Source organism: Salvelinus sp. IW2-2015, unplaced genomic scaffold (assembly GCF_002910315.2).
Source record: "Salvelinus sp. IW2-2015 unplaced genomic scaffold, ASM291031v2 Un_scaffold5046, whole genome shotgun sequence".
NCBI lineage: Eukaryota > Metazoa > Chordata > Actinopteri > Salmoniformes > Salmonidae > Salvelinus > Salvelinus sp. IW2-2015.
Genome location: NW_019946313.1, coordinates 12,984 through 21,681, shown reverse-complemented (window position 1 = coordinate 21,681; position 8,698 = coordinate 12,984). Strand labels below are relative to the sequence as shown.

The 8,698-nt window shown below is 44.3% G+C and overlaps 1 pseudogene; it reads right to left on the bottom strand.

Moving 5' to 3' along the window:
* Positions 1-245: 245 nt before the first annotated feature.
* LOC112077916 (junctophilin-1-like) overlaps positions 246-8,698 on the bottom strand; it is a 9,690-nt pseudogene continuing 1,237 nt past the window's right edge.

Below are 8,698 nucleotides of genomic sequence, written 5' to 3'. Positions count from 1 at the left end.
CCCTCTATGTCTAATCCAAGACACGTTCTAATGCCCTCTATGTCTAATCCAAGACACGTTCTAATGCCTCCTGTCTAATCCAAGACACATTCTAATGCCCTCTATGTCTAATCCAAGACACGTTCTAATGCCTCCTGTCTAATCCAAGACACATTCTAATGCCTCCGATGTCTAATCCAAGACACATTCCAGTGTACAGGAGTACTGAAGCAACGAAGACACAATCAAATAGAGACGGGACAGTGTACAAGGCATAACTTCTTTATTGTTATACACAGAAATACATCTGAAAAAGACTGCTCAAATCCGTGGGGTGACACCATACCAGAAGTCTCACACAGTTCCTCATTATTTGGTAAAAACAGTCAAAACAAGTGTAAACTGCATCTCACGTCCTCCTCCAAATAATACATCAACTCCTACAACACATAAAAAATAATGATTTTTTGTCAAATGTTACCGTATGTGCATTACATTACCCATTACAAACATGTTATATCCATTGTCAAAAATACAGGTGTGCAAATTGTTAGAAAAATACCAATTTATACCAGTTTCTGAATTATACTCTGTAGAAATCTTTACAAATAGTATATATTCTATATATAAAGCTTTCCAATATGCAATGTTGCATTAAAAATAATATCCCAAGTACTGCCTGTTTTAACTCCTGGTAGATTACCACTCTCACCCTGCTCTGTGGAAACAGGGGAAAGGGAGGATCCCCAATGAGAAGGGCTGTTATTGTCAGGTGGGTATATAGCAGACTGCAGTACATTGGTGTGGTTCATACATGAATGAGACAGATTCAACACAACGTAAAGTTGAATTGTTTTACGGTTAGAAAATGTTTCATCTTTTCTTTGCTTTAAATGTCTTCTATTGTGGTGGATTGTACTTGACATGAACACTGTAGGACCAATCAGAATCCACAGACCAGTCAATGTCAGAAGCGGCTTGGAGTACTGCACTTCATACTGGCTCTTGTATCACGTGTTTCATCAATAGACCATGCAAACTAGTAGGATACTAAAAACGAAATTGCCTGAAAAAAAAACAATCTTGCCACTTTTCAGTCCCTTTTTCACAAAGACCAAAATATTCAAAACAAAAACATGTCTGATGAACAAATAAATAAATCATTTTTGAAATGGATAACAGCAAATGTTATTTATATTACATACTCCATTTGTTTGTTTGTTTTTTATTGTATTATATTAAAATAAAATCATGCTGTTCCTGCAACACAGACTAACAGTTACAGTGTAGTGGCACGTTTTATAAATCACCTCCTTTTGATTGCAACAGTCAGGTCACTCTGTACACAATTAAGACACGTCCTTCGTCTCCTAACGAGGCCCCCCCTTTCTTCCTCATCTTCTTCTGAGGTAAACAAACAGTAGGACTGTTCATGACTTTTTTAAAGGCATCACTCCTAACCACATAACCATAGGTACCCATATTATCCCCTGAATTCAACCTGAATAAATTCTAAACCAACTTTCTTCTTTGAATCAATAGAATCAATTCTAGAATAAATTCCAGTTCTGAGAATCAATAGAATCAATTCTAGTTATAAGAATCAACAGAATCAATTCTAGTTCTGAGAATCAATAGAATCAATTCTAGTTATAAGAATCAACAGAATCAATTCTAGAATCAATTCCAGTTCTGAGAATCAATAGAATAAATTCTAGTGCTGAGAATCAATTCAGGACATTCACTCTCATCAGTCTCACTGGAGGACTTTAGTCCCCTATCACAATAACAACAGGGTTTTATTGGACTAAACTCAGCCAACTGCTTTACTTCCTCTTTACAGCTAAGTGGTTTTAACATTGAAAGCAGAGAAGAAGAATCAAAGTAAATCCCATACACAATTGTCTAATAATAATAATAGTTAATCTTTTGGATGAAAAAAAAGACATAATTTATAAGACTTTTCATCCTTCAGTCATATAGAGCTAAGGCTCGCTGCAGTGTGGCTTCCTTCCTCAAATCCTTCGGTTAATCTTCCTGCCCCATCTACTCATTATGCTTATCTTTCCTGTTGTATGATAAAATAACACAAGCAGATTTTTTAAAACAGTTAAAATGCTCAATAGACTAGACCCTTTGTTGTCAAAATATATAATCCGTCTTAAAAAAAATAAATCATATTGCACATTTAATAAAATTAGGATATAATTTTCTCATTATGAAGGAATAAAATCGTTACGATGTTTATTCATGATACCAAAATAAAAAGACTCTTGTCAAAGACGATCAGTATTAGTTCACTTTTTTTTTTTTTTTAACTACATGTCTACGACTGCAGGTAACCAACAAAAATAACTCAAACGAAGGCCTAGACTCAATCAGATCAAGTGTTAACCGGCGAGAGCCGACACCCGCATAGCTGATGTTTTAGCCGTGTCAGGGGTGGAACTGTGTTGGAGCTGTCCAATCGGCGAGCAGCTGCTCTTGATCATTGTCATGAAGCCACACCCATTTCCACTGGTGTTAGAAGTTCAGAAGAAGAAAGTGTAGGCTATATAGAAATAATGACCCTCAAATTGAAAAATCATTCAACTAAATAATGAGGATTTCTATCATCCTAATGGAGGTGTTGATTACATCTCATATTCCAGTGGTTGAATTTATAGACAAGGCTGCATGGGATTTCTGTTAATGCGACTCCGCGCAGCCAATGGCAATGTCCGCTTTAGGTATAATGCCGGGAGCCACTTGTGGATTTGACAGCTCTAATGCAGTTCCACCTCTGACCCCGTCAAAACAAACGCGGACGTTAGCAAAAGCGGCCTCTAATTGACTCAAGCCCTAAAGCCATAACAAAAAACCACTCCCATGTACTGGGAGTGTGTCAAAGCCTTGTCTCCTGGGTAAAGGTGGGAGGAGCTAGAGGTATGAGATAGCTGGAGGGAGCTGAGATTGATGGTAATTGGTTAACAGAGTAAGACTGACCGCTAATGTTCAGTACATCCGCTTTCCTGCAGCAAGGGGTGGTTATAACCTCTGAACACTAGAACCTTATAACCTCAGAACACTAAAACTGTAGAACACTAGAACCTTAGAACACTAGAACCTCAGAACACTTGAACCGTAGAACCTCTGAACACTAGAACCTTATAACCTCAGAACACTAAAACTGTAGAACACTAGAACTGTAGAACACTAGAAACTTAGAACACTAGAACCTCAGAACACTTGAGCCGTAGAACCTCAGAACACTAGAACCTTAGGCCACTTAGAGCACTAGAACCTCGGAACACTAGAACCTTAGAGCACTAGAACCTTAGAGCACTAGAACCTTAGAACACTAGAACCTTAGAACACTAGAAACATAGAACCTCAGAACACTAGAACCTTAGAGCACTAGAACCTTAGAGCACTAGAACATTAGAGCACTAGAACCTTAGAACCTCACAACTCAGAATGTGGGAACATTGGAACGCGCACCTCTCTGCAACAGTCCTCTGGCCTCGCTGTGCTCACTTCTCCCTATCAAAACGTCAGAGGGTAAAGCAGTAAGGCAGCTGTTAGCTCCTGTCATCTAAAAGCACATCTCCACACCGGCCTAGTTAAAGTCAGTCAGTCCCTCTGTGTCCCTGCCAGGACAGACAGAAGGACAGGACAGAAGGACAGACAGAAGAACAGACAGAAGGACTGGACAGAAGGACTGGACAGAAGTACAGCCAGAAGGACAGACAGAAGGACTGGACAGAAGAACTGGAACGAAGGACAGACAGAAGGACTGGACGGAAGGACTGGACCGAAGGACAGACAGAAGGACAGAAGGACTGGACAGAAGGACTGGACAGAAGGACTGGACATAAACAGGACAGAAGAACAGACAGAAGGACAGACAGAAGGGCAGAAAGAAAGACAGAACAGAAGGACAGACAGAAGTACAGACAGAAAGACAGAACAGAAGGACAGACAGAAGGACAGACAGAAAGACAGAACAGAAAGACAGACAAAAGGACAGACAGAAAGACAGAACAGAAGGACAGACAGAAGGGCAGACAGAAGGACAGACAGAAGGAGTGTCCATGCACGAGCAGAGCATAGAGCTCACTGCTTGGGTCAGCAGACGTGTGTTTCAATTACTTAATTTTGTCCTGTGTGTGTGTGTGTGTGTGTGTGTGTGTGTGTGTGTGTGTGTGTGTGTGTGTGTGTGTGTGTGTGTGTGTGTTTACATTTTCTGTTGTAGTGTTTTTACTATCTCCCTCAGACATGTCCGTTTGTTCTTTCACAGGCTCCAGAGGAGAGTATTATGATCAGGCAAGGCTGTGGACGACCCAGGACAGGCTGCGGGACCTTCTCTCCTGCCTCTCCTGTTTCTCTCCTATGTCACACAGCTGTTTCCCGAGCTCCTGCGGCCTCCACCCGAGTCTGACTGCCGCCATTTAGATGTTTAGCCGGCCGGCAACGCAACTGCACCGGTTGCCATGGCATCACTGAGGGGTCAAACACAGTTGAGACGGGGTATTATTGATTAGTTATTAACTGATTGGACTGTATAACACACAGAAGGTCGTCATCAGGCCAGCTCTTTAGGGAAGTAACAAACACGCTGTGTGGTCATTTCCATTTTTAGATAAACTACAACTTTAAAACGGAGGTTACCTGAGAAACAGGACCATCATGTCAGGAAGTGAACAAATATGATCGCTAGGCCGATATTCAACAGCATCACAATAGCAACCAGGATAGAGTTAGGAGCCTGCAAGACAACGTGAAGGAGAGTTAGGAGAGAGAACACTCAACTGACACATCCCATAATTATGCAAATCATCTCTTTACAGCCTGGACTTTAATAGGAATAAGATAAATAACTGTTCACTCCCGATAAATAAATAAAAAATAATATAAATAACAATAATTATAACGCAGCCTTATGTATAACTATCGCAACATAGTCAGTGGTGGAGACAGGATTTTGTTCACTGTGGTAACTATGGGGTAGCTTGGTGATTAGGTAGGGGTAGGTTGGTGATTAGGTAGCGGTAACTATGGGGTAGCTCTGTGATTAGGTAGGGGTAACTATGGGGTAGCTTGGTGATTAGGTAGGGGTAACTATGGGGTAGCTCGTGATTAGGTAGGGGTAACTATGGGGTAGCTCTGTGATTAGGTAGGGGTAACTATGGGGTAGCTCTGTGATTAGGTAGGGGTAACTATGGGGTAGTGGGTAGCTATGGTAAATGTGAATAGGCAATCCCAAGTCTCAGGGGTAACATGGGGTAGCTCCCGGTTACTCAGGCTAGGGGTCATACTATGGTAGCTATGTGATTTAGGTAGGGGTAACTAATAGGAGGTAGCTCCTGCGCAAAATCATTGAAAGGTAGGTCTGCCGTAAACTATGGGTAATGCTTGCGTGATAGGTTACGGCGGTTAAACTAGGGCGTAGCTCGGTGATTAGGTAGGGGTAACTATGGGGTAAGCTCTGTATTTAGGTAGTGGTAACTATGGGGTAGCTTGCGTGTGATTAGGTAGTGGGTAACCTGATGAGGGAAGTGGGGGTAGCTCTGTGCCGATTAGGTATTCCTAAACAAAGGGGTAACTAGTGGGGTAGCTTCTGTGATTAGGTAGGGGTAAACTATGGGGTTAGCTCTGTGATAGGTAGGGGTAACTATGGGGTAGCTCTGTGATTAGTTAGGGGTAACTATGGGTAGCTCTGTGATTAGGAGGGGTAACTATGGGGTAGCTCGTGATTAGGTAGGGGTAACTATGGGTAGCTCGTGAGTTAGGTAGCGGGTAACTATGGGTAGCTCTGTGATTAGGTAGGGTAACTATGGGTAGCTCGGTGATTAGGTAGGTATAGTTATGGTATCTGTGATAGTGTGGAGGTAACTATGGGGTAGCTCTTGATTAGGTAGGGGAACTATGGGTAGCTCTGTGATTAGGTAGGGTAACTATGGGGTACTCTGTGATTAGGTAGGGTAAACTATGGGGTAGCTCTTTGATTAGGTAGGGGTAACTATGGGTAGCTCTGTGAAAGGGTTTAGGGCTAACTGTGGGGTACTTGTGGATTAGTAGGGGAAGCTATGAGAAAATAGAAACAGATACGTCACATCGCCTTTCCACCTTTTCTTTTCTCTCCTCGCTGGGGCCTGATTGATCAGCTTCAGGAGCGTAGTCTCCGGGTGGCGCAGTGGTCTAGGCCACTGCATCGCAGTGCTAGCTGCCCCGACAGAGTCTCTGGCGGTTCAGCGCCCAGGGTGCGCGTGTCTGGCAGCCGGCCGCAACCGGTAGATCCGTGGGCGACGCACAATTGCATAGCGTCGTCCGGTTAGGGAGGGTTGGCCGTAGGAGGGTTTGGCCGTAGGATATCCTTGTCTCAGTATATAAAAAATGTTAAATGTATGCCTCTACTGTAAGTGCTCTGGATAAGAGCGTCTGCTAAATGACTAAAATGTAAAAAAATAGTAAATCAGTCCCCCCCGTCCATGTAATCTGATTCATTATGATCTAGGATCAGTTCCCCCTCCTTCTCCATGTAATCTGATTCATTATGATCTAGGATCAGGTCCCTCGTCCAATGTAATCTGATTCATTATGACTAGGATCAGTCCCCCGTCCATGTAATCTATTCATTATGATCTAGGATCAGTCCCCCTTCTGCCATGTAATCTGATTCATTATGATCTAGGATCAGGTCCCCCTCTCCATGTAATCTGATTCATTATGATCTAGATCACCCCTCCTCTCCTCCATGTAATCTGATTCATTATGATCTCGGATCTGTTCCCCTTCCTCTCCATGTAATCTGATTCATTATGATCTAGGATCGAGGTCCCCTCTCCATGTAATCTGATTCATATGATCTAGGATCAGTCCCCCTCTCCATGTAATCTAATTCATTATGATCTAGGATCAGTCCCCTTCCTCTCCATGTAATCTGATTCATTATGATCTAGGATCAGGTCCCCCTCTCCATGTAACTGATTTATTATGATCTGGGATCAGTTCCCCCCTCCTCTCCATGTAATCTGATTCATTGTGATCTAGGATCAGGTCCCCCTTCCTCTCCATGTAATCTGATTCATTATGATCTAGGATCAGGTCCCCTCTCCATGTAATCTGATTCATTATGATCTAAAAGGCTAAACTGATCTTAGATCAGCTCTCCCACTATGGACGAGTACTCTACTTACATTCTCTTCCTCCTTCCCCCCAGCCTCCATACTGGCCTTCTTGGTCTCTGCCAGGCTCTTTGGTTTTAGCGAATCCGCTTCTGAGTTTGCATGGCTCGCTGGTGGGGCCGGCCTGGGGTTGGCGGGGCCATCCTGGCAAGGTCAGCTGACTGGGCTCCTCGTCCTCCTCAGGCTCAGGTTCCGGGGGCAGGGTCCCCTGGAGGGGGCTTTGACGTAGTAGCTATGATACTGGAGTGGAGTCTGTGTCCATTCCATTACCAGGACCCACCACCGTCTGTGGAGCAGCAGCCTGGGGAGGTGGTACGTTGGTGGGGCCGGGCTCCGGGGCCTTGGGGGTTGGCTGGAGCTGGAGGATCCTCGTATCTGCACCTGGGAGATGTCCGTTATTGGGGCTTGGGCTCTGGGGCCTGTGGGGGTTTGGCGGAGCCTCCTCGTATCTAATAACTGGGGAGAGGAGCAGCAGCTCTTGGAGGTTCGGCAGCGATTGGACACTCTCTCCTCTTTACTCAACTTTCTGCTCGACCTGCTCCTGCTCTCTTGCTGATCTTATAAAGCCCGCTTTCTCCTCTTTGTTGGCCTTTTGACTGTGTGATGATTCGTCCTTGCTGATCTTAAAGGCCCGGCTTCTCCTCTTTGTTGGCCTTGTGACTGTGTGATGATTCGTCCTTGCTGATCTTAAGGCCCGCTTCTCCTCTTTGTTGGCCTTGTGACTGTGTGATGATTCCTCCTTGCTGATCTTAAGGCCCGGCTTCTTCTCTTTGTTTGCCTTGTGACTTGTGTGATGATTCGCCTTGCTGATCTTAAGGCCGGCTTCTCCTCTTTGCTGGCCTTGCGCTGTGTGATGATTCCTCCTTGCTGTCTTGCGGGAGGCGGAGGTGGAGACGCTGTTGCTGTGCTGTCTCTTCTTGCTGTGCGGCGATGGGGGAGGGGTGGGCGGGGTCTTGGCAGGGCTGGTGGGTTGTCCTTTTCCTTCTCTTCAGCAGGATCTACTGGCTCCATGAACGCCTGCTTGATATAGTCAGGATATAGGAGAGACAGACAGAGACACAACTCATGTTTATTTCAATTAACACACTGTTACATGCAATATGTAACCAACCATGTGTATGAAATATGAGAGGGTGTTGTGGGTGGCAGCAACAGAGACCCCGTTACAAAACACATACGAATCTTTGATTTGATCAATCGTTCATCTGTGGTGGTGAAAAAACCACCAACACAAGATACGCCCACGCTATAGGTACACACACACACACACACACACACACACACACACACACACACACACACACACACACACACACACACACACACACACACACACACACACCACACACACACACACACACACACACACACACACACAACACACACACACAATAGAGCGGACTAGAGTGTGTGTTAGAGCGACTAGATGAGTGTGTGTGTGTGTGTGTGTGTGTGTGTGTGTGTGTGTGTGTGTGTGTGTGTGTGTGTGTGTGTGTGTGTGTGTGTGTGTGTGTGTGTGTGTGTGTGTGGTGTGTGTGTGTGTGTGTGTGTGC